The 25140-nt window shown below is 41.7% G+C and overlaps 1 protein-coding gene across 3 annotated transcripts in view; it reads right to left on the bottom strand.

Annotated features, from left to right (window-relative positions):
* HECW2 (HECT, C2 and WW domain containing E3 ubiquitin protein ligase 2) overlaps nt 1-24780 on the bottom strand; it is a 422372-nt gene extending 397592 nt beyond the window's left edge. Inside the window, exon 1 of one of the 3 annotated variants that reach the window (XM_043910516.1) lies at nt 24661-24780. The gene's annotated coding sequence lies outside the window, so the exon portion shown is untranslated. Of the gene's footprint in view, nt 1-23711; nt 23815-24507; nt 24628-24660 lie in introns of those variants that run through there. The other 2 variants (XM_043910517.1, XM_043910518.1) reach the window with 2 other exon arrangements.
* Nucleotides 24781-25140: the final 360 nt, after the last annotated feature.

Here is a 25140-nt window from a genome sequence, read left to right as displayed (position 1 = left end):
TGATACTTTCTATCCCTAAACATATTTTTCCAAGAGCCTACTTATTTATCAGTGAAATTCAGACCACGATGCTGTGTCGTTTGCTTATTCAAAAGAAACTACAATGATTCTTAATCCCTACATCCTTCTTTCTTTAAACACATAATAAATTAAAAAACACAGAAATTCTAGATTTCAACTAGGAATTAGAAGTTGGATTCCATTTAAGTTTGCAATTTACATCCTAGCCCCTGACATGGCTTCAAGTCATTTAAAATTTTTTAAACTTAAGCAGCTTAAAAATGGGAGATAGTGATGTCTGAGTAGAATCAGAAAAGAATACTTAGAGCTGTGCCTAATGAAACTGTATTATATAGCAAAATGTGAGACAGTCAGTAAAAAAAACTATTAATGTGGATATCTCTATAGATGCTTCCATTCACAAGGAAAAACAAACAATTACACACTTAAGAGAATTGAAGCCAGGGTCTCAAAGAGATGTCTGTACCTACATACGCAGCAGCTCTATTCATAACAGCAAAAAGGTGTAAGCAACTCACATGTTTACTGATGGATGAATGCACAAGCAAAATATGATATATCCACACAACAGAATATTATTCAACCTTAGAAAGTAAAGAAATTCTGACACCTGTACAATGTGGATGAACCTCGAAGACATTATGATAGATGAAATAAACCAGCCACAAAAAGATAAATACTATATAACTCCACTTACATGAGATACCTGGAATAGTCAAATTCATACAGACAGAAAATGGAATGGTGTTTTTCAGGAGCTGGGTGGAGAGGGAGAAATAGGGAGCTTTGTTTAATGGGTGTAGATTTTCAGCTTTTCAAAATGAAAAGTGTTCTGGAGATTGTTTGCATAACAATGTCAGTGTACTTAACATTACTGAGTTTGACATTTAAGAATGATTAGTTAAGATGGAAAATTGTTGTTATGTGTATTTAACCTCAAGTAATTTCTGAATGCTGGGAAAGATCGAAGGCAGGAGAAGGGGAGAGGATGAGATTTTTGGATGGCATCACTGACTCAATGCACACCAGTTTGAGTAAGCTTCAGGAGTCAGCAATGGACAGGGAGGCCTGGAATGCTGCAGTCCATGGGGTCGCAAAAAGTCGGACACGACTGAGTGACTGAATTTAACTGAATTCCTTTAATCTACACAAGGATTTTTTTTAAGTGTGTACCTAAGGGAGAAGTGAGCAAAACAAAGGTAACAAAGAAAAAAAAATTTAAAAATTAAGTTTGGCAATCTTGAAGGTAAGAAAGAAGCCAATCAAATAACATCAGAAGAGTAGCAGGCAGCTGTAAAATTCAGTAGGAGGAAGCACTTCCAGAATGGCCAAGTAAGGACCTCCAAAAACCTAATCTTCCATAAAAACAATGAGAACACTGGCAAAAAAAAAAAAATTGTAAAAATCCATTTTTTCACAGTTCTGAAAATCAACAACAGGATCACCACACTATGAGAATGATTAAGTCACAAAAAATGGCGGTGTCACAGTGAAAACAGAGAACTTAGCGGCATTTTCACTTTCCCTATTTCCATCACTCTCTCCCCAGCATCACAATACACTTTATTTTATTTTTTTCACAATACACTTTAAAACCAGCATCCTTGCAGTCACAGTGACTGCAGAAAACAGTACTCTCGTAGGCAATGGGGAGGGCAAACTGTGTTTGGAGTTCCGTGAAATGGCTCTATGCCAGTAACCTGTCACTACTTGACCTGGAAGTTACATTGAAAAGCTATATTCCCAGGGCTTGTGTTTGCTGGAGGTAACTCAGAGCCACTAAATGGAAAAAACTCTAGACCCACAGCATTTATGGAAAACAATAGCAGCAAATGTTTGATTATACAGATGTCTATGGCAGCAATACCAATTGGAGCAAAAAAGCAGCTGGCTTAAAAACGTAAAAGATTAATCCTTTGTCTGTTTCTTCATTTGCTATTATTTTCTCCCAATCTGAGGGCTGTCTTTTCACCTTACTTATAGTTTCCTTTGTTGTGCAAAAGCTTTTAAGTTTCATCAGGTCCCATTTGTTTAGTTTTGCTTTTATTTCCAATATTCTGGGAGGTGGGTCATAGAGGATCTTGCTGTGGTTTCTGTCGGAGAGTGTTTTGCCTATGTTCTCCTCTAGGAGTTTTATAGTTTCTGGTCTTACTTTTAGATCTTTAATCCATTTTGAGTTTATTTTTATGTATGGTATTAGAAAGTGTTCTAGTTTCATTCTTTTACAAGTGGTTGACCAGTTTTCCCAGCACCATTTGTTAAAGAGGTTGTCTTTTTTCCATTGTATATCCTTGCCTCCTTTGTCAAAGATAAGGTGTCCATAGGTTCGTGGATTTATCTCTGGGCTTTCTATTCTGTTCCATTGATCTATACTTCTGTTTTTGTGCCATTGATCTCAAAAATATACAAGCAACTCTTGAAGCTCAATTCCAGAAAAATAAATGACCCAATCAAAAAATGGGCCAAAGAACTAAACAGACATTCCTACAAAGAAGACATACAGATGGCTAACAAACACATGAAAAGATGCTCCACATCACTCATTACCAGAGAAATGCAAATCAAAACCACAATGAGGTACCATTACACGCCAGTCAGGGTGGCTGCTATCCAAAAGTCTACAAGCAATAGATGCTGGAGAGGGTGTGGAGAAAAGGGAACCCTCTTACACTGTTGGTGGGAATGCAAACTAGTACAGCCACTATGGAAAACAGTGTGGAGATTTCTTAAAAAACTGGAAATAGAACTGCCATATGACCCAGCAATACCACTTCTGGGCATACACACTGAGGAAACCAGATCTGAGAGAGACACGTGCACCCCAATGTTCATCGCAGCACTGTTTATAATAGCCAGGACACGGAAGCAACCTAGATGCCCATCAGCAGACGAATGGATAAGGAAGCTGTGGTACATATACACCATGGAATATTACTCAGCCGTTAAAAAGAATTCATTTGAATCAGTTCTAATGAGATGGATGAAACTGGAGCCCATTATACAGAGTGAAGTAAGCCAGAAAGATAAAGAACATTACAGCATACTAACACATATATATGGAATTTAGAAAGATGGTAACAACAACCCTATATGCAAAACAGAAAAAGAGACACAGAAATACAGAACAGACTTTTGAACTCTGTGGGAGAAGGTGAGGGTGGGATGTTCCAAAAGAACAGCATGTATATTATCTATGGTGAAACAGATCACCAGCCCAGGTGGGATGCATGAGACAAGTGCTCGGGAGAGGGAGGTGGGAGGGGGGATCGGGATGGGGAATACATGTAAATCTATGGCTGATTCATATCAATGTGTGACAAAACCCACTGAAAAAAATAAATAAATAAATAAAGGAAAAGGGAAAAAAAAAAAAAAGAACGTAAAAGAGAGAGAGATTTGGAGAATGAAATGTCCACAGAAGAATCTGAAAGGCTCTGATATATTGTTTATGATTGAAAAGGCCACATTCATGTGTAGAAGTATACACGGAGCCAAGAAATACCCAAAAAGACCCCATTCTTTCTCCTCTGGCTGATCTTGAGACTCTGTGCATACAGGACGTGAAGGCTAAGACAGAGTTGTCAACTGTTTGGCTGCTTATGCCCCAACATGCACAGAGAGCTCCTAGCAAATACAGAGATATTTACACAGGTCAGTTCAGTCACTCATCGCGTCCAACTCCGCGATGCCATGGGCTGCAGCACACCAGACCTCCCTGTCCATCACCGACTCCCAGAATTTACTCAAACTCAAGTGCATTGAGTCGGTGATGCCATTCAATCTCATCCTCTATTGTCCCCTTCTTCTCCTGCCTTCAATCTTTCCCAACATCAGGGTCTTTTCCAACGGGTCAGCTCTTTGCATCAGGCAGCCAAAGTATTGAAATTTCAGCTTCGGCTCAGTCCTTGCAATGAATATTCAGGATAAATTTCCTTTGGGATTGACTGGTTGGATCTCTGTGCAGTTCAAGGGACTCTCAAGAGTCTTCTCCAACACCACAGTTGAAAAGCATCAACTCTTTGGAGCTCAGCTTCCTTTATGGTCCAACACCCACATCCATACATGACTACTGGAAAAACCATAGCCTTGACTAGATGGACCTTTGTTGGTAAAGTAATGTCTCTTCTTTTTAATATGCTGCCTAGGTTTGTCATAGCTTTTCTCCCAAGGAGCAAGAATCTTTTAGCCTCATGGCTGCAGTCAGCATCTGCAGTGATTCTGGAGCCCAAAAAAAGAAAGTCTGCCACTATTTCCACTGTTTCCCCATCTATTTGCCATGAAATGATGGGGCTGGATACCATGATCTTAGTTTTCTGAATGCTGAGTTTTAAGCCAGCTATTTCACTCTCCTCTTTCACTTTCATCAAGAGGTTCTTTAGTAGTTCTTCATTTTCTGCCATAAGGGTGGTGTCATCTGCATATCTGAGGTTGTTGATATTTCTCGCAGCAATGCTGATTCCAGCTTGTGCTTCATCCAGCCCAGCATTTCACATGATATACACTGCATATAAGTTAAATAACCAGGGTGACGATATATAGCCTTGACGTACTCCTTTCCTGATGTGGAACCAGTCCACAGTTCCATGTCCAGTTCTAACTGTTGTTTCTTGACCTGCATAACGATTTCTCAGGAGGCAGGTAAGGTGGTCTGGTATTACCATCTAATGAAGAATTTTCCACAGTTTATTGTGATCCACACAGTCAAAGGCTTTGGCATAGTCAATAAAAGAGAAGTAGATGTTTTTCTGAAACTCTCCTGCTTTTTCGATGATCCAGTGGATGTTGGCAATCTGATCTCTGGTTCACCTGACTTTTCTAACTCCAGCTTGAACATCTGGAGGTTCACAGTTCACATGCTGTTGAAGCCTGGCTTGGAGAATTTTGAGCATTAATTTGCTAGCCTGTCAGATGAGTGCAATTGTGCAGTAGTTTGAGCATTCTTTGGCATTGCCCTTCTTTGGGACTGGAATGTAAACTGACCTTTTCCAGTCCTGTGGCCACTGCTGAGTTTTCCAAAGTTGCTGGCATATTGAGTGTAGCACTTTCAAAGCATCATCTTTTAGGATTTGAAATAGCTCAACTGGGACTTGCCTGGTGGTCCAGTGGTTAAGAATCTGCCCTCCAATGCAAGGGACACAGGTTCAATCCCTGGCTGGGGAACCAAGATCCCACATGCCTTGGAGCAACTAAGCCGGTGGTCTGCAACTAACAAGCCCAGGCTCTCTAGAGCCCATGTGCCACAATTAGAGAAGCCTGTGCACCGCAGTGAAAGGCCCCACACAACACAGCTAAGACCCAGGGCAGCCAAACAAGTAATCAACGCATAAGTATTTAAAAAAAAAAAAAGAAAAGAAAAGAAAAAAATAGAAAAAAGAAAGAAAAAAAAAAAGAAATAGCTCAACTGGAATTCCATCACCTCCACTAGCTTTCTTTGTAATGATGCTTCCTACGGCCCACTTGACTTCCCATTCCAGGATGTCTGGCTCTAGGTGAGTGATCACACCATTGTGGTTATCTGGGTCATGAAAATCTTTTTTGTACAGTTCTTCTGTGTATTCTTGCCACCTCTCTTAGTATCTTTTGCTTCTGTTAATTCCATACCATTCCTGTCCTTTATTGGGCCTATATTTGCATGAAATGTTCCCTTGGAATCTCTAATTTTCTTGAAGAGATCTCTAGTATTCCCATTCTATTGTTTTCCTCTATTTCTTTGCATTGATCACTGAGGAAGGCTTTCTTATCTCTCCTTGATATTCTTTGGAACTCTGCATTTAGATGCTTATATCTTTCCTTCTCTCCTTTGCCTTTCATTTCTCTTCTTTTCTCAGCTATTTGTAAGGCCTCCTCAGACAATCATTTTGCCTTTCTTTTTCTTGGGGATAGTCTTGATCAATGCCTCCTGTACAATGTCACTAACCTCCATCCATAGTTCTTCAGGCACTCTGTCTATCAGATATAATCCCTTGAATCTTTTTGTCACTTCCACTGTATAATCATAAGGGATTTGATTTAAGTCATACCTGGATGGTCTAGTGGTTTTCCCTACTTTCTTCAATTTAAGTCTGAATTTTGCAATAAGGTGTTCATGATCTGAGCCAAGGTCAGCTCCTGGTCTTATTTATGCTGACTATATAGAGCTTCTCCACCTTTGGCTGCAAAGAAAATAATCAATTTGATTTCAGTATTGACCATCTGGTGATGTCCATGTGTAGAATCTTCTCTTGTGTTGTAGGAAAAGGGTGTTGCTATGATCAGTGCATTCTCTTGGAAAAATTCTGTTAGCCTTTTCCCTGCTTCATTTTGTACCCCAAGGCTAAATGTGCCTGTTACTCCAGGTATCTCTTGACTTCCCTACTTTTGCATTCCAGTCCCCTATGACGAAAAGGACATATTTTTCGGGTGTTAGTCCTAGAAGGTCATATAGGTCTTCTCAGAACTGCTCAACTTCAGCTTCTTCAGTATTACTGGTTGGGGCACAGACTTGGATTACCCTGATATTGAAAGGTTTGCTTTGGAAATGAACAGAGATCATTCTGTCATTTTTGAGATTGCATCCAATTGTATTTCTGACTCTTCTGTTGACTATGATGGCTACTCCATTTCTTCTAAGGGATTCTTGCCCACAGTAGTAGATATAATGGTCATCTGAGTTAAATTCGCCCATTCCAGTCCATTTTAGTTCACTGATTCCTAAACTGTCAATGTTCACTCTTGCCATCTCCTGTTTGACTACTTCCAATTTGCCTTGATTCATGAACCTAACATTCCATATTACTATGCCATACTGTTCTTTACCACACTGGACTTTACTTCCATCACCAGTCACATCCACAACTGGATGTTGCTTTGGCTCCGTCTTGTCATTCTTCCTGGATATATTTCTCCACTCTTCTCCAGTAGCATATTGGGCACCTACTGACCTGGGGACTTCATCTTTCAGTGTCCTAACTTTTGCCTTTTCATACTGTTCATGGGGTTCTCAAGGCAAGAATACTGAGGTGGCTTGCCATTCCCTTCTACAGTAGACCACTTTTTGTCAGCACTCCCCACCATGACCCGTCCTTCTTGGGTGACCCCACACAGCATGGCTCATAGTTTCAGAGTTAGACAAGACTGTGGTCCATGTGATCAGGTTGGACAGTTTTCTGTGACTGTGATTTTCATTCTGTCTGCCTTCTGAGGGATAAGGATAAGAGGCTTATGGAAGCTTCCTAATGGGAGAGACTGACTCTGGGGGAAACTGGGTCTTGTTCTAATGGGTGGGGCTATGCTCAGCAAATCTTTAACCCAATTTTCTGTTGATGGGCAGGGCTGTGTTCCCTCCCTGTTGTTGACCTGAGACCAAACTATGGTGGAGGTGATGGAGATAATGGCGGCCTCCTTCAAAAGGTCCCATGCACACACTGCTACACTCAATGCCCCCAACCTGCAGCAGGCCACTGCCGACCCACACCTCCACCAGAGACTCCTGGACACTCACAGATACTTACTGGTTTCAGGTATTTGAGGAAAATCTTCCTAATCACTAATCAGCCACTAAGGGAATCAAACAAAAGTTTCAGTAGCCACACGTGAAAAAGAACGTATACTACAGAACTTATTCAGGAATGTCAGTAAGCAAACCAACAACAGCAACAAAGAGCAAAAACACCAAACCTTGGCAAGGGAGGAAAATTTGATTTTCAGTGTTATCATGTGATATTCTGTGAAATTCCCATTTTTCAACAAAAACCAAAAACATACACAAGTAAACAGAAAAGCATGGTCAATACACATGAAATAAAGCAGTTCAAAAAAAATATTTCCCTAAGAAGCCCAGATTTGGGACATCCTAGACAATGATTTTTAAGTTACTAAAACTATGTTCAAATAATTAAAGGAAACCATATTTAAAGAACTAAAGGATAATTTTAAAACAATGTTTCACCAAAGAATATCAATATAGAGATAAAAATTATTTTTAAAAAGAACTAAATTAAAATTCTGATGTTTAAAAGTACAATATTGGAAATGGAAAATTCACTAGAGGAGTTCAACAGCAGATTTTAATAGGCAGAAGAATCAGTGACCTTCAAGATCTGTTTATTAAGATTATCCAGATTTAGGAACAGAAAAAGAGTGAAAAAAAAAAAACTAACAGAGCTGCAGAGGCCTGTGAAACTTCAGATACTGTATCAATCCATGCATTCTGAATTCCAGAAGGAAAGGAAAGAAACAGAAAGAATATTTGAAGAAACAATGGCCAAAGACTTCCCAAATTTGATGAAAACATTAATCTATACATCCAAGAAGCTCAATAAACTCAAGTAGGATAACTAAAAAGAATCCACATCAAGGCACATTATAGTCAAAATGTCAAAAGACAGAGAAATCTGAGGACAGCAGAAAAAAGGTCTCATCACAAGCAAAGAATTCTCAATAAGATTAACAGTTGACTTCTCATCAGACACTATGAAGGCCAGAGGGCATTAGAATAACATATTCAAAGCAGTGAATTGTTTTAAAGTTAACCAAGACTTCTATAGCCCACAAAATTATCCTTCAAAAATGAAGATAAAATTAAGACAAGCAAAACCAGAAAGAATCTGTCACTATTAAATCTGTCCTATAAGAAATACTAAAGGGAGCTCTTAGGCTGAAATGAAAAATCACTAAATATTAAATCAAATCCACCTGAAGACACAAAGAGACCTGATAAAGCTAACTACACAGTTAAATGCAAAATACAGAATGAATGTATTTTTTATAATCCTTTTCTATTTAAAAACACTGCATAAGACAATAACTATAAAAGTGGTAATGATGGGCTTACAACATATAAAGCAAGGATTTAACCCATACTGAAGTAAAGCTTTTGTATACTTTGGAAATTAAGTTGAAATTGATCAACTTGTTTTAAATTAATCAAGTTGCTTAAGAATTTCACTGTAAACCCTAGGCAACAACTAAGAAAATAATTCAAAAATAATCATAACAATATCATCAGGAATGACAGAATAAAGGCCATGAAAATTATCTTCTCCAGAAAAGCAACAAGAAGAAAATTTAAATGGCACACTAGAAAACACACATATTTAATACAGACAAGTAACAGAGGAACTGAGGAACAAAAAAGATCTAAAACACAAAGAAAACCAATAGCAAACAAGGTAAACATATCCATCTGATAAACAGCAATTACATTAAATGTAAATAAACACTCAAGTCAAACATTCTAGTTAAACACTTACAAAAGCCAGAAATTAGCAGAAAAAAGTTTTAAATGATTCAACTATATGCTGTTTGAAAATTTAGATTCAAAGACACAAGTAGGTAAAAGTAAGAGGATGAAAAAAAGATATATCATGGAAACATAACTCAAAAAAGAATTACTGTGACAATGCTGATTACAGACAAAACAGACTTTAAGACAAAAATAGTAACCAGAGAGAAAGAATATTTTATAATGATAAGTAAGTCAATTCAAAAGGAAAACATAAAGAAAGATCATAAACATATATGTTATAAGGGGCTACAAAAAACATAGGCAGAAACTGATAGAGCTGAAGGGAGAAATAGACAATTTAACAACAATAGTTGAAAATGTCAATACTCCAGTTTCCATAGTGGATAGAACAATTAGGAACTCAACAAGGATAGAAATGTACCAAAAGCACAAGAAAGAAAAAGAAAAGATAATTGAGTTTTATCAAAATTACTAAGTTTTGTGCTTCAAATGACACTATCAAAAGAGTGAAAAGGCAATATCCACAGAATAGAAATAATTTTTCAAGTCATACATCTCATTAGGCTCTAGAATCCAGAATGTCAAAAAAAAAAATTGTACAACACAAAAATTTAAAAATAAGTAACCTTATTTTATTATAAAATTACAAAGGATTTGAATAGATCCTCCTCCAAGGAATATACACAAATGGCCAAAAATCACACAAAAAGATGCTCAACATCATGAGGCATATAGAAAAGCAAATCAAAACCACAGTGAAATACCACTTCATACCCACCAGAGTGGCTAAATTAAAAAAGCAATTATAAGTGTTGGTGATGATATAGAGAAATTGGAACCCTCAGACATTGCTGCTTAAAATGTAAAATGGTACATTCATTTTGGAAAACTGGCAAATCTTAAAATGATAAACATACAGAGTTACAATATGACCCAGCAATTCCACTCCAAGGTGTATACTCAAGAGAATTGAAAACATATATCCACACAATATACATCAAGGCTATATATTGTCACTGTTCTTATTTAACTTATATGCAGAGTATGTCATGAGAAATGCTGGGCTGGATGAAGCACAAACTGGAATCAAGACTGCTGGGAGAAATATCAATAAGCTCAGATATGCAGATGACACCACCCTAAAGGCAGAAAGCGAAGAGGAACTAAAGAGCTTCTTGATGAGGGTGAAAGAGGAGAGTAAAAAAGCTGGCTTAACCAGAAAGATAAAGAACATTACAGCATACTAACACATATATGTGGAATTTAGAAAGATGGTAATGATAACCCTATACGCAAAACAGAAAAAGAGACACAGATGTCCAGAACAGACTTTTGGACTCTGTGGGAGAAGGTGACGGTGGGATGTTTCGAAAGAACAGCATGTATATTATCTATAGTGAAACAGATCACCAGCCCAGGTGGGATGCATGAGACAAGTGCTCGGGCCTGGTGCACTGGGAAGACCCAGAGGAATCGGGTGGAGAGGGAGGTGGGAGGGGGGATCGGGATGGGGAATACATGTAACTCCATGGCTGATTCAAGTCAATGTATGACAAAATCCACTACAATATGGTAAAGTAATTAGCCTCCAACTAATAAAAATAAATGAAAAAAAATAGATACATTAATTAAAATAAATAAATAAATAAAAGTCAATTTAAAACTGAAAAAAAAAAAGCTGGCTTAAGATTCAACATTCAAAAAACAAAGATCATGGCATCCAGTCCCATCAATTCATGGCAAATAGATGCGGAAAATATGGAAACAGTGACTGACTTTATTTTTCTGGGCTCCAAAATCACTGCAGATGGTGATTGCAGCCATAAAATTATAAAAAACTTGCTCCTTAAAAGAAGAGCTATGACAAATCTAGAAAGCATATTAAAAAGCAGAGACATTACTTTGCCAATAAAGTCCGCCTAGTCAAAGCTGTGGTTTTTCCAGTAGTCGTGTATGGATGTGAGAGTTGGAAAAAAAAGAAAGCTGAGTGCCGAAGAATTGATGCTTTTGAACTGTGGTGTTGGAGAAGACTCTTGAGAGTCCCTTGGACTGCAAGCAGATCCAACCAGTCCATCCTAAAGGAGATCAATTCTGAGTAGTCATTGGAAGGACTGATGCTAAAACTGAAGCTCCAATGTTTTGGCCACCTGATGCAAAGAGCCAACTCACTGGAAAAGACACAGATGCTGGGAAAGACTGAAGGTAAGAGGAGAAGGGGATGGCAGAGGATGAGATGGTTGGATGGCACCACAGACTCAATGGGTATGAATCTGAGCAAACTCCAGGAAATGGAGAAGGACGGCAAAGCCTGGCATCCCGCGGTCTGTGGGGTCAGAGTCAGGCGTAACTGAGTGACTGAACAACCACCATCCAGACCACAGCTTTCACACAGACGTTCAGAGCAGAGTCATCCGTAAGAGCAAAAACTGAGGACAGCTCAAGTACCCGCCAACCGACAAATGGATCAACAAAACATGCTATATCCATACGACATTAATTTTGGCTATACATAAGAAAAGCATGCTAACACATGCTACAGTATGGATAAACTTTGAAAATATTATGCTATGTTAAAGATGCTAGTCTCAAAAGGCTACATATTATATAATCCCACTTTTATGAAATGTCTACAAGAGGCAAATCTAAACAGATGGAAACTGGAGAGACGGTTGCCAGGGGCTGGAGGCAGGTGAGATGAGGAGTGACTGCTAAGGATACCTGTCTTCTTCTGAGGGTAACAGGTTCCGCTATTAGAGGGTGGTGATGACTGAACAACTTTGTAAATATACTGAAACCCACTACACGGTATAATTTAAAATGACGGATTTCATGGTATGTGAATTGTATCTCAAACAAAGCCATTATTTTTTTTAAGTCAGTGAGGAAAATGAATACCTCCAGAATGACTCTCCAAGACAGAAAATAAACCATATTTTGTCTTATAATCATTACAGATCATTGACCCAGACTGTACTAAATGTAAGGATGATAATAATATAAAGATAAGTAACAAACAGTACTAATCCTTAAGAGATATAATTTTTAACAAGAAACATAATAAATCTTTGAAAGAATTTTAATTCTTATACCTATTTTTACTGTCAAAATATATAAAATGCTAACTTTAGCATGATGAACTTTATTTGAAAACTCAGTTCCAGCAAACTTTAGATATTAGCCACCACCCAAATTCAACAACCAAATGCTAAAGATAAACTAACTCTAATTCTATCTGCAGCCACACTTCTCTCCAGCACAATAAGTCCCAAGTTGTGGTCCAGTCTCCCAGCTCTGTTGCACTGTGTGATCCCAGGTTGGGGGTGCCAAGAAATTTCCATGACCTCATTTCTTCACCATTGTCCAAATCCCATGCTCACTTCTCCTTCAGATTTTTTTTTTTTTTCCATCTCTTATATGTAGAATTTATTTTTTTTCCCAGTGGGTTTTGTCATACATTGATATGAATCAGCCATAGAGTTACACGTATTCCCCATCCCGATCCCCCCTCCCACCTCCCTCTCCACCCTCCTTCAGATTTTATAGAACCTAAGTTATATGCCTTTAGGCATCAGTTCAGTTCAGTTCAGTCGCTCACTTGTGTCCAACTCTTTGCAACCTCATGGGCTACAGCATGCCAGGCCTCCCTGTCCATCACCAACTCCCAGAGCTTGCTCAAACTCATGTCCATTGACTCAGTGATGCCATCCTAACTGTCTCATCCTCTGTCATCCCCTTCTCCTCCCGCCTTCAATCTTTCCCAGCATCAGGGTCTTTTCAAATGAGTCAGCTCTTCGCATCAGGTGGCCGAAGTATTGGAGTTTCAGCTTCAACATCAGTCCTTCCAATGAATATTCAGGACTGATTTCCTTTAGGATGGACTGGTTAGATCTCCTTGCAGTCCAGGGAACCCTCAAGAGCCTTCTCCAACACCACGGTTCAAAAGCATCAATTCTTCGGTGCTCAGCTTTCTTTATAGTCCAACTCTCACATCCACACATGACTACTAGAAAAATCACAGCCTTGACCTTTGTTAGCAAAGTAATCTCTCTGCTTTTTAGTATGCTGCGTAGGTTGGTCATAACTTGCATCACTTTCCTCCAAACACCATTAGTTACTGAGGTTCTTCAGACATGTATTTTATTGACAAACCAGGTTATCAAAGCAAGTACAACTCCCTTCTTTATGTCTTTTTATTTCTTTTACTTAGTAAAGATCCAAAGTGGTCCTACAAGAACCAAAATGCCTCTACCCATGTTTGGTGTCCTAAACTAAAAAGGTCAGATATTCACATCACCACATACATTTTGTTGCTCTAGAAGAGGGGTTACGAAACAGATGCAGGCAGCATATGAATTTTGTTTGGTCTGAGCCGTTCTAAAAACATTTCAATTACCAACATATTACACTCAAAGAGGTTTTGTATATACAAACTTAGATTTTTAGCTTTATTTGCTGAACACAAATTCCCATGTGGCAACAACTGGGTAAGCTGTGTGTGACACCTCCTTCTCCTCTGATGAAGAATGCCTCTCCATCCCACAAGGTTTCCTTGCACAGCACTTTAAGCCGTTTCATTTGTGACCACCTGGCTCTGGAGGGGTGGGAGGGGGAGAACAGAACTGAAGTCCAGAGAGTTAGAAGTTGCCTCTAATCGTAAGGGGAAGACCTCTTCCCTTACCATTGGTTTCAGGTTTCATGGCCATGTTTCTCTACCTTTGCCAAGCTCTCCAAGTTTCTCACTCCAAAATGCTTTAATTCCTGTAATCACCATCACATCTAACATCTAAGAACCACTCTCATACTTAAATTACCCTGCGGCGTTCCTGCAGAGGCATTTTCTGGCCTGGCAAGAAGCAGTGTAATCCCAGGCCACACGACAAAAAACACTGAGGATCTCATGCACAGACCAATGAAATCGTCATTTCCAGACTCACTGCTCTTTGAAGATAAATGCTCCTCTTAAATTTCTGAACTTTGGGTTAAAAATAAAATGCTTCTGAAACTTTACTGTGTACAGAACATATCTGAAGATCTTGTTAAAATGCAGATTCTGACTCAGTAGGCCTGGCTTCCGGGTGATGCCGATGTCCCTGCACCAGTGCCGTCTGCAGACTATGCTCTGAAGAGCAATGAGTTAGAAGGCTCACAGAGGAAGAGGACTTTTCTGAGATGCGAGTTATCTCAATGAATCAGCCTCCAAGAACAGACTTTCTGCCATTTTAGAACTACAAACATGTTCATCTTTTAGTGTCTGCACCAACTTAATACCTGATTTATATAAATGACAGGTTTCCATAATGGTTCATGAAAAACAAAAAACATGGTCTCTTCAGCCATTAGCCATTGATTATTGTATATGTATTCATTTCATGATCAATACTGGGCACTATACAGAGGTATCAGCCAAGTTCGCATATCTTCAGAGTACTTAAATCTAGTTGGCAAAAACACTAATAGCAAACAAAATAAGTAGTGCATCACTTAAAACAGCAGATGATTAAGATCTTAATTGCTATAAGATAGCGATTCCCAAGAGTGGGGCATATCCATCCAGCGGGAAGATATAAACTAAACACGCGGTCCCCAACCCCCGCCCAGAGCAGGATACTCACTCTGCTCCCAGGCTTACTCCCAATCACAACAAAGGAAGCTACATCTACTTCTAGAAATGCCATATTCTTCATAAGGGTAAGACAGGGGGTGGGGAGGAAGAAATCACGCAAACCAATTTTTAAATGACGCACAGAAAAGCAGGTAGAATTGGCAGGTGTTCCAGATGGGAAGTGCTTCCTGCGGTGAAAAGTACTGAGGTGGAGATGAGCTAGGGCATCTACTGAACGGAAAGAAGACCTGCCTAACTGAAGCAGACGTGAGTGCCCCACCCGCCGCCACCCCATCCTAGGTGGGGCAAGAATGAAAACGGTCTGTAGAACTTGATGACCACCTATTAACGACATTAAAGAGAGACCTCTTAGGAAGAAGGCTGAACTCATTTGCCTTTCGGGTCCTTTCCAATTTTTCCTCAACTAGAGAACAAAATTCCAGTTTTCCTCTGACACATTAATTCTAACCTGCATCATGGCCCTTGCCTGATGTTGAACAAGAGAAATGTGTGAAGAGAATGTGGATGTGCGAAAGAGGATGGTGAAAGAGAAAGAGATCCTAAGTCATGGCATCGGGTTAAATTCCACAACTGTTCTACATCCCTGGTTCTTTGAGACGTCTCTCGTAGGTCTTATTTCCAACTCAGCCGTCAATCAGTCAATCATCTGTACAACTCTTCTCTGAGCCCTGTCCAAATTGTCCTCACCCCTCTCACATAGACAAGTGATGAATTACACTCCAGGTCTCGCCTGCCCACCCCGTGGAAAGGAAGTCTCAGTTACACTTCATTCTCTAGCCAGTTCCTCCTCTGCAAAGCACTTAAGACACTTCCAACTATGGTTTTGTTTTTCATTTTCTACTTATGAGATATTTCAAAAATACATTCAGAAGACTGTGAAGTTCAGAAGTTAACATAAAAGTAGCCCAAATACCACCACCGTAAGGTAAAAATGCTTACCTTTACAATTTCTGCCACATTTGCTTTGCAATTACATAGTCACTTGTTCATTCATCTCTCTGTTGCTGTTGCCTATTTCCTAACTTGATTCTCTGTCTTATCTGGTCAGGGCCATGTCTGAATATTGACCGCTTTTAACCTATCCCTCAGAAGACAGCCTGGTACATATAAGGCTCTCAATGTTTATTCAATGAATAATGCATGAATGACTTCTGTCCTGGAATGAAATAATGGCCATCACTATAGAAGAGTTATGAGACAAAAGACAATGACTCCATCTTTATTAAAATCCAAATAAATAAAGAAAAGAATCGTTTTTTTTTTTTTTTTTTTTTTTGGCCTTGCCACAAGGCTTGCAGGATCTCAGTTCCCCAACCAGGGACTGAACTCCAGCCAAGGCAGTGAAAGCCTGGAACCCTAACCACTAAGCCACCAGGGAACTCCCTGGGAAACAGATCTTTACTTAAGGAAGAGGGTTCAAATTTAAGTGTGTGCTATAACTGGATACTCCATATTAGAGTGGGTTAGCTGAATAAGGAATAGAACTGCCATAGAGCCCTGATCCCTCTTGCCCTGGACAGCACATATATCTGCCCAAAGACACAGAGAGAACATAAGCTCTCAAAGCATCTTCTAGTTTAAAGATGTCAACTCAATAGCTTAAAGAGGGAAAGAACAAAAGAAGAGACAGAGGTAGAGGAGAAGAGGGGAAATGACAGGAGGGTTGGGAAGAGGCAGGGAGGGAGGAGGGGAGGAATGAGCGGAGTCCTATGCAAAGAATCCTAGAACACTAGAGAACATTAATTTTTTTTCTAGGTTACATCAGGGGCAATACAAATCCTGTTCTAAAAACGAAGTCGAGTACCAAGTCCATCTGTGTGAAATGAAGCCAAGCCTAAGGCAAAAGTCTAAGAAAGGTCAAGTGCAATTGTCAGGCTTCTCCACCTCCTTTTACCCGCACTCCTGGCCGCCCAGCATCTTAACAAAATCCTTAAAGCCTGGGTTCCTCCCACTGTGGTTCTCTACATGCTCTCAAATGTTATATACATATACACTTGTATTCTCACCCCATCAACTTTATTGGATCTAAGTTCTCTTTCTTTGTGCTCTTCTTCTTCCAATAGCTCACCGAGAGATAATATGCTTCTGATTTAAAGGACTGTCCATTACTGAAAATATTACTTCCTTAACTCTTTATAGCCAATATGGACCTCCAACTCTTTCTAATGAAAAAAATGTCTTAGTCCCTATGATTGTAGCAGATTGTTTTGTTAGCAATTCTCCCTTTCCTCCCTGTCCCTGACATGGTTCCATGTGGGCAACATATAGTACTGAGGCTTGACACTTGATATAAGAGAAATCATTTCTAATTGTGATGTCGTAAAGAAACATCTTTCTTGCTCTGCAGATATCTTGTAGCATAGGTAAAATACCGTATGAGCACCTTTCCCCTAAACAGCCAGAGTACATTGGTGCAGAGAAGCAGCTTTATACTCCTTGTCCATCACCTTGCACAGCATACACATGTACACATGGGCCATAATTTACCCAGTTTTCACTTTCTTTCAGTAGCTCCTCAAGATCGGAAGGTGCTACATCTTTGCTGTGAATGGAAGACCATGTAGATGGGCTTCTAGGTACAACTTCTTTTCTTCATGAAGTCACCACCTTCTTATCTGTACATGAACCCAATGCTCTGTCAGTCCTGCTTGCTGAGGACTTTTCCTGTCTCATATATAATGGCTAGCCAAAAGGAAAATCTCTTCCTCTATAGCACAAGTTTCCAGTGATAAATGAACAAAGCATCACCAAGCACTCCTCCCTGAACAAATGCCAAAAGCTGACTCATTCTCTGCATGACATCGGTGGTTTCATCCAACCACAAAGTGAAATATCTGCCAGTGTGTTCTTGATAGCAATCACTCTTCCACACTCTACTCCACTGACAATATGCAACAGCCAACCGTGTCATTTGACAAAGGAATTCTGTCAATAACTTCTGGCTTCTCTCTGTGCATAATGTTTGTCTTTAACTTTCCAGCTGATTTTCCAAGTGTCTCTTCAATAAAATAACTTACACTTACTTTTGTTACAAGAATCACTTAATGATGCTACTGAGGTTTTAATCTCTTTCCTACTGTTAGAAGTTTAACACATTAATTTTGTAATGGAAAATATCATTGGGTTCTTGTCCTGGGAAACTTGAATGGTATAACAGAGAAGCCACTGTGCTTTGTTTGAAAATGACACCAAAACATCCATGGCTTCACAGAAAAAGTTTCACAACAGGCGATGACGGAGGACTAGGAGCAAATGGATGGCAAACCCAATAAAAAGCAGTTTTGAAATAGTCATCATCTTATTTCCTTTTGCTTTTTTTATACTTTTCCATTTCAGCTACTGTTTTGAAATCATTACTCTCACAAACTCCCTTGTTTTTACATGTACAGATTCACATTTTATATTTGGAATGGGATTTAGTTCTCTGTTTGTGACATTTTGAACTGTAGCATTTTCATTACTGTTTTCATCACTATTTTCACACTGCAATGAACCACTTTTGAGCCTCTGATCTACTTTTGTGCAATGAAGATACAACTTAAGACCAGCAACAATAAACTACACTATTTTAACAACAATGAGCAAATGACATGAAAAGTATATTAACTAAGATGAAGTCCACCACGTATGGAATGCAAGTGATATTGACCAGAGCAGTCTTCATAGCACAAACACAATTAATACCAGAATACCTTTTAAGAACATAATGGGATTTCTGCTAAATTTATAATCTCTCACATCTCAAGATCCTACATGCTCTGCTACTCCTACATCATCTTTCTGATTCACATTCCCACATCCCCCCATCACTCCACCCTCTTCTGTTGGTTCTCTCACTAATCTTTGAACACATCCAAACATATTCTCACCTTCACTCCTTCACACTGGCTGTTCTCTCTGCCTGGAACACTCCCCTCTGGTATCTGTATGAGCAACTTCTTTCACTTCCTTCAAGTCTTTGCTGAAGGTTTCTTCATGAAGGCTATTCAACTAATTTATCTATTCCACTTTCTTCCAAAGCATTAGCTCCTTCTAGAACGCTATATAATTCACTTATTTATTTGGCTTATTGTGCATTCCCACTCCCACCTCTTCACTCTCAATAAAATGAAAACTTCATAAGGGCAGGGATCTTTGTTTTATTCATTCAGCATCTAGATTCATGGAAGGTGCTCAATAAATAGTACTAATAGTTGAATGAATAAATGAATGAGGGAGTAAGTAAAATTTTTTCATTGCTTTTCCTCTCTAACCACCAATCTGTCTGTGGATCTTACTTGAGAATTAAACAGAAAATGGAGAACCATCAAATGATTTAAGCAAGAGAACTACACAAGGTCAGAAGATTACTTAAAGTTTGGAGAGGCTGGACTTTTTTTTTTTTTTAGTTTAAAAGTCAATCTATGAAAGAAATGATCAAAGTCACAATTTTCCAAATGACTAAGTCTTCTTAAGCAGTTAATTTCAATCCCACAATACACATACCTACAGATAGATGATCAATGTCTGTGTATATACACATATACGTATATGCATGCAGAAGTTAAGGACATTCTTCTATCATATGGGTATTCGTCATAGAAAAGCTAATGACTTAGGTAATAGTTAAGACAACCATCCAACATAACTTTCCTGCTACAACAGTATAAACTCTTTGATATGGTGCCCCTTCCAGTTAGTACCTCTTTTTATTCTCAAGGGGCTTTCCTGGTGGCTCAGACAGTAAAGACTCTGCATGCAGTGCAGGAGACCCAAGTTTGATCCCTGGGTTGGGAAGATCCCCTGGAGAAAGAAATGGCAATCCACTCTAGTATTCTTGCCTGGAAAATCCCATGGATGGAGGAACCTGGCAGGCTATAGTCCATGGGGTCGCAAAGAGTCAGACACAACTGGGCAACTTCACTTTTCACTTTACTCTCAAGAGTGTCCTTGTCTGAACAAAAATAACTATACAGTCATCCTACTTATAAAGAAGATACATACATTTCTTCTTATTCAAGCGTGCTGACCAAGCTTTTGAGGATTTCAATGGAGTAGGTGTGGAAAAAGTGACAGCCATAATTATTTGTAACACCTACTGGCCAGCACTGCGAGCGAACTCTTTCAAACTGGCAATTCTTTAGCAAAGAAGCACAGCCATTGTTGTAAAAGTCCATGCCACAAGCTCCATGTATCTAGTGTTCGAACTCAAACCCCCGTCCGGTCACCTGCACAATCTCCAGTCCTGTGAGCATGCTCATGTGGTAAGCGGGCACACCACATTCTTCTCTGCAAGCTCTTTGTCTGAGAAGCTGAGACCCAAACCCAAGACTCTCGTCAGAAGAGAGGGCAGAAAACAAAGGCTCTTCTATTATCCTCATGGCCCAGAGGGCTTGGAAACTAGGAGAATGTGGAGTCAGGTCTTCACAACAACACATGTGTTTTGGTCTCTCAGTGAATTCCAAGAACTTGACCAAACACCAGATCTTGAAATTTGCATACGTGCTAAGTCGTTTCAGTCATGTCCAACTCTGTGATCCTACAGACTGTAGCCCACCAAGCGCCTCTATCCATGCGATTCTCCAGGCAAGAATAGTGGAGTAGGTTGCTATGCCCCCCTTCAGGGGATCTTCCCAACCGAGGGATAGAAGCCAAGTCTCTTAAGTCTGCTGCATTGGCAGGCGGGTTCTTTACCACTAAAGCCACCTGGGACGCCCTTGAAACTTACATTCCAATCTGCAAAAGCCATGTAGCCACTAGGTCTATAAACAGGTTTTGTTGAAGCTGCTGTCCCGAATCATAGGAGTTGTCCCAATTCGTGTCAGCCCTAGGCAAACAGGTATTAATTCTCATTGTGCTCGAAGACAATAATAACATGGGCTTAGAGGCAAAGTAGAGACTTAACACCTCAAGCATAAAACTTTTATTTCTTTTATGTGTCAATAGATGACAAGCTACCAAATACCTCATTCTTTCATCTTCTTTATTATTTTTTTCTTTAAGCATTTTTTAAGTTTTTTTTTTTTTTTACCTTTTTTATCTTTGCATTTCACAAATTAAAGACTAAAATAAAGCCAGACTCAAAATCTGAAGTCAGAAGAGGGTGGTGAAGAAAATAGTGAAGATTCCCGAAAATCCAGGGTGACCATACAATTTATCATCCAAACCAGGCCACTTTTAAATGCGAAAGGGGATACATTTGGTGATTCAGACAGGGCAATAGGAATAAACCAACGAGAAGGTGTGGTCACACTTCTAATCTCTCATTCATTTCCCACACAAAAGCCATCCTGTGTGTAAGGAGGTAAATCTGCCTCTGCTATGTCAGCCACGTACACTTCAAATGCAGTCCTCTTTTTCAGGCCAGGCCTGCCTTTCCACAATGGAGCTGGAAGGGTTTTCACTCCACCCTGCATTCCCTATTTGTGTAAAACTAGTTCCATTTTTATTCAGGAAAGGAGGCAGTAACACACAAGAATGTGGATGCAGGCCAGGTGCCCGGCAAACCCCAGGCCTGGTGCCTTGGGTTTCTCATAAAGGAACACTTCACAAGAGAGGAGGCAACCTATTGAGAAGGTACACAGATACCAGCCGCACATTTAACAATCCGAACTTGAATGTTAGACCCTTTTGTTGATGCCAAGGCACATGCTGAAACTGGACAGAGCCCAAAAGCCACCTCTCCCACAACACAGATTCATCCAGAAGAAATAGCTAGGGTATCTGTCCTCAGCTGCAGGTAACAGCCTTAGTTTCTTTGCCTTTTGCTGAAATCAGTGGTGTAGAAGGATTTGGGAAAAAGTAAGGAAATATATTTTTTCCCCAAGATCACAGTTTCCATGCTAAGCAGAGCCAATGCTTACTTTTACCCCACACTTCCTGTTTCAAAGGGTCAAACATTACTCATGTTCTTCATAAAATTTAGTCCTGTGGCTAGTGACTATGAATTTATTGAATATTTTCCCTCACATGCATACAAAGGGCAGACCAATTTTGCAATCTAGCTGGAATCTACAGCCCGTAAAGAATCTATAATGGTGGTAGGAGCAGAGATGCTCCAGATGGCTTATCACAAATGTTCAGAATGACTTTAACTTCTTCACAGACTCCGCAGTCACTCAGAAAAATTCACTGCCCAAGGTTGCTCAATGCTGTGATAGAGCGCACTGCTAAAGCAAAAATCTTAGGCTTTTGCTAAGTGTAGGGGACTGAGCAAAAGACTGATGACCCAACAGTCTTAGGCTGTTAAGTCTTATACAAGTAGAGTACTACCCACAGCTGAGAGTCTGGGGACAAATGCTGGCCGTCATGAAACCACCTGTCATGGAGGCAGTAGAAGAAATTCCTTTTGAATTCATGCAGGTTGGACTAAAGTCCTTCCGGGAAAGGGAAACTGTAAGTGCAAGGGGCCATTTGTACTCAAGAACTACTGTTTTTCCCAGCAGTATGATAATCTTAAATTCAAAGACATTTTTGTTAATATAACTGTTTAAACTGCTTCACATAACAAAAACTGAGGCCAAAATGTGCCAAAGGAATAATCAAAACAAACAGCTCAAAAATGACTTTTTAAATGTTCAAAAAAAGAAGAAACTCACTAGTCAAGTTGCTGGATGACACGGTTATAATATCTTCTTTGGGAGATGAAAACTATGTCTTCCCCACTCTACCCCATCTCCCAACAGGGAAGTGGATAATTTTTGAAGAATACAATGACTCTTTATGCTGGGCTTCTCTTGTCTGCTGGGAATGCCATCTGTCTCCCACACTATATAAACAATCCCTGCAGGAATCTTCTGATGCCCAAACAGATTAGCAAACTCCAGATTTTCACACCATCAATAGCATCCCCATCCAGATTAGGGTTCTTGCTTTAATAACTCCAAGGATAAGCCTAACAACTGATCCTTCCTTGTTTATAGGTAATGTGAGTGTCATTTTAAAGATAACCTCTCAGAACATACAGCCATCTGTTGGGGGGGGGGGGGGTGCGGTGGAGCTCTCTCTAGGCAACAGAAGAAATGAGCCCTTGAGGGGATAGGAGAAATAGTAAACTGAAAATCATCCTTATAAGACAATACGAAAACATGAAATTTCACCGGGTTCACTCTACTAATTACGTTTAAATCTTTTTCTTCCAAATTACAAACTATAGAAAACAATTTTTTAAAAAAACAGACAAGCTTCACACTTTGACAAAGGTATGCGTGCAATGAGAATTCAGTTTGCTTGACTCCAAGACAGGGAAAGCAGAAATCGTACTGGGAAGGCTAAAGGCCCCCGAGAAGTTTGCCTAAGGTCGACCTCTACCCTCTGCCCGCGACGCTTGCCGATGCCTGCCTTTTCCAAGTTCAACAGCGCTTGATCCCCTGTAACTGTGAGCTCTGTATTGTCTCCAAAGACTTCCAACTCTAAAGCAAACAAATGTGCCTGTAAAGATGTTCCTAAATTAATAATGATAATCAAGGGGGAAACACCTGAGCTCTGCTAATAGAGAAAAACACAAGGCAAGTAAGAGCCAGACCTCTGCAGTTGCACGTCCTCCAAAACGTCTACGTCTAAATCTGCAGCCCCAGTTTCCTCCAGGCCCCAAGCCGCGGCAGAGGATGTTCACAACACATCCCAAACCAAAAGGAAATGAAGCCTCTCCTCCCTCAAGAGATGCTCAGATGGACCCAAAAGTCTCAGCTCCCCGGGGAATCAAACCTTGAAACACGTCCCGGTGCCTCTCACCCACGTCTCGGGGCAGCGGAAGCCGAAATGTCAAATGAATGACCGCGCCGGGGCGCAAGGGAGGAAAACAAAGCCATCTCCCGTCGTCCGGCTTGCGGAGCAAGGGCCGGGCAAGGGCCGCGCACTCACCTGGAGTTCGGCGCCGCCCGCCGCCGGCTGCGGGTGGGGATGGGGCCGCCGGGCGGCTGGGCGCCCCGGCAGATGCCCGGACCCGCGGCCCCGGCGCCCTCCGGCCGGTCCGCGCGCGCCGCGGGGAAAGCAGGCGGCCGCGGGCGCCGCCGCGCGTCGCATGCAGCTCCCGGCTGCGGCGGCCGCTGCCACGGGACCTAGGGGCCCTGCGCGGCCGTCTCCGACCCGGCGACCCGCGGCAGCCACGAGAGACGCAGCGCGGAGCCGAGCGCGCCCGGCGCGCCCCTCAGCGGCTCTTCCCGCCGCCCTCCGCAGCGGGCTGGATCTCGGCTTGCCTTTGTGTTGGCATCCTCCTTCGCTCCCAACGACGCCCCGAGCTCCCCGGGCGGCTCCGCGCCACCGCCCACCCCCGGGTTACGCCGCGCCCCCCGCGCGGCCCGCCGATTCTGTCGAGTCAGCGGCGGCGGGGACGCGCGAAGCCATGTCTTCCGGCCGCGCTCGGGCGGGCACCCGGGGGTCCGGGCGTCCCGGGGCGGTTCTCCGCCGAGCTCCGCGGCCCGGGCGCGGCGCGTCCCCGAGCGGCCCGGCAGCGGCCGGCTCCCCGCCGCTTGCTCTCCAGGCGTCGCCCGCGAGCCGCGAGCCGCGCGCCGGCCCGCCCGCGTGGCCCCCTCTCGCCGTTCCCGGCGGGCTCGCCCAGCCTCCCTCCGCCGCCACCTTCCTCGGGCCCGGCGTGCCCCGTGCCCCTCCCTGCCCCGGCGCCGGGCCCTCCGGGGGGCGATGGGTGCGGGCCGCTCACCTCCGGCGGCGCCGGCGCCCCTCCCGCTGGACGCCTGGGCGACATGTGCCCGCATCTCCCTGCAGGGCGCTGGGCTGGGGGCTTCCTGCACGTCGTGGACCAGAGGGAGGGTAGCGGGAGGGGTGAGGGGAGAGGACGGGAGAGACTCCAGACCTTGTCCAGCTGGACGTTCCCGGGGAAGGTGCGGGAGAGCGGGGCGGGTGCAGCCGGGAGAAGGACGAATCCCGAGGCTGCGGCGGAGCCTGAGCTGCTCTCCTTCTGCGACGCCGAAGGACATGAGGGCTCCGAGAGGCGCCGCGGAGGAAGAAGGAGACCCTCTGATATCAGGCAGGCTGGACTCTTCCGAAATGCCCCCGGAAGGCTGAATGGAGGAGTGTCATGCCTCGATTTCCCCAACCGCAAAGGCAAGACGGTAATACTCATGTCACCTACACGGGGTGTGGTCACGATTAAAAATGGATTGATGAAAGCACTCCCAGCTATTTTGCCTAAAGAGGGCACTCAAATTTAAAATTACCGTATTAATACTTTAAGCTTTCTGTTTACTTTTTTTGCAGCGTCTTCATTGACTCAGTCCCACTTAGAGGAAAGAGTAAAAACGAGGAAATGTTAAGACTATTATCCCGCATGCAT

This window comes from Cervus elaphus, chromosome 8, assembly GCF_910594005.1.
Source record: "Cervus elaphus chromosome 8, mCerEla1.1, whole genome shotgun sequence".
Lineage (NCBI taxonomy): Eukaryota > Metazoa > Chordata > Mammalia > Artiodactyla > Cervidae > Cervus > Cervus elaphus.
The sequence above is the reverse complement of the archived record's forward strand: the minus strand, read 5'-3'. Positions and strand labels throughout refer to the sequence as shown.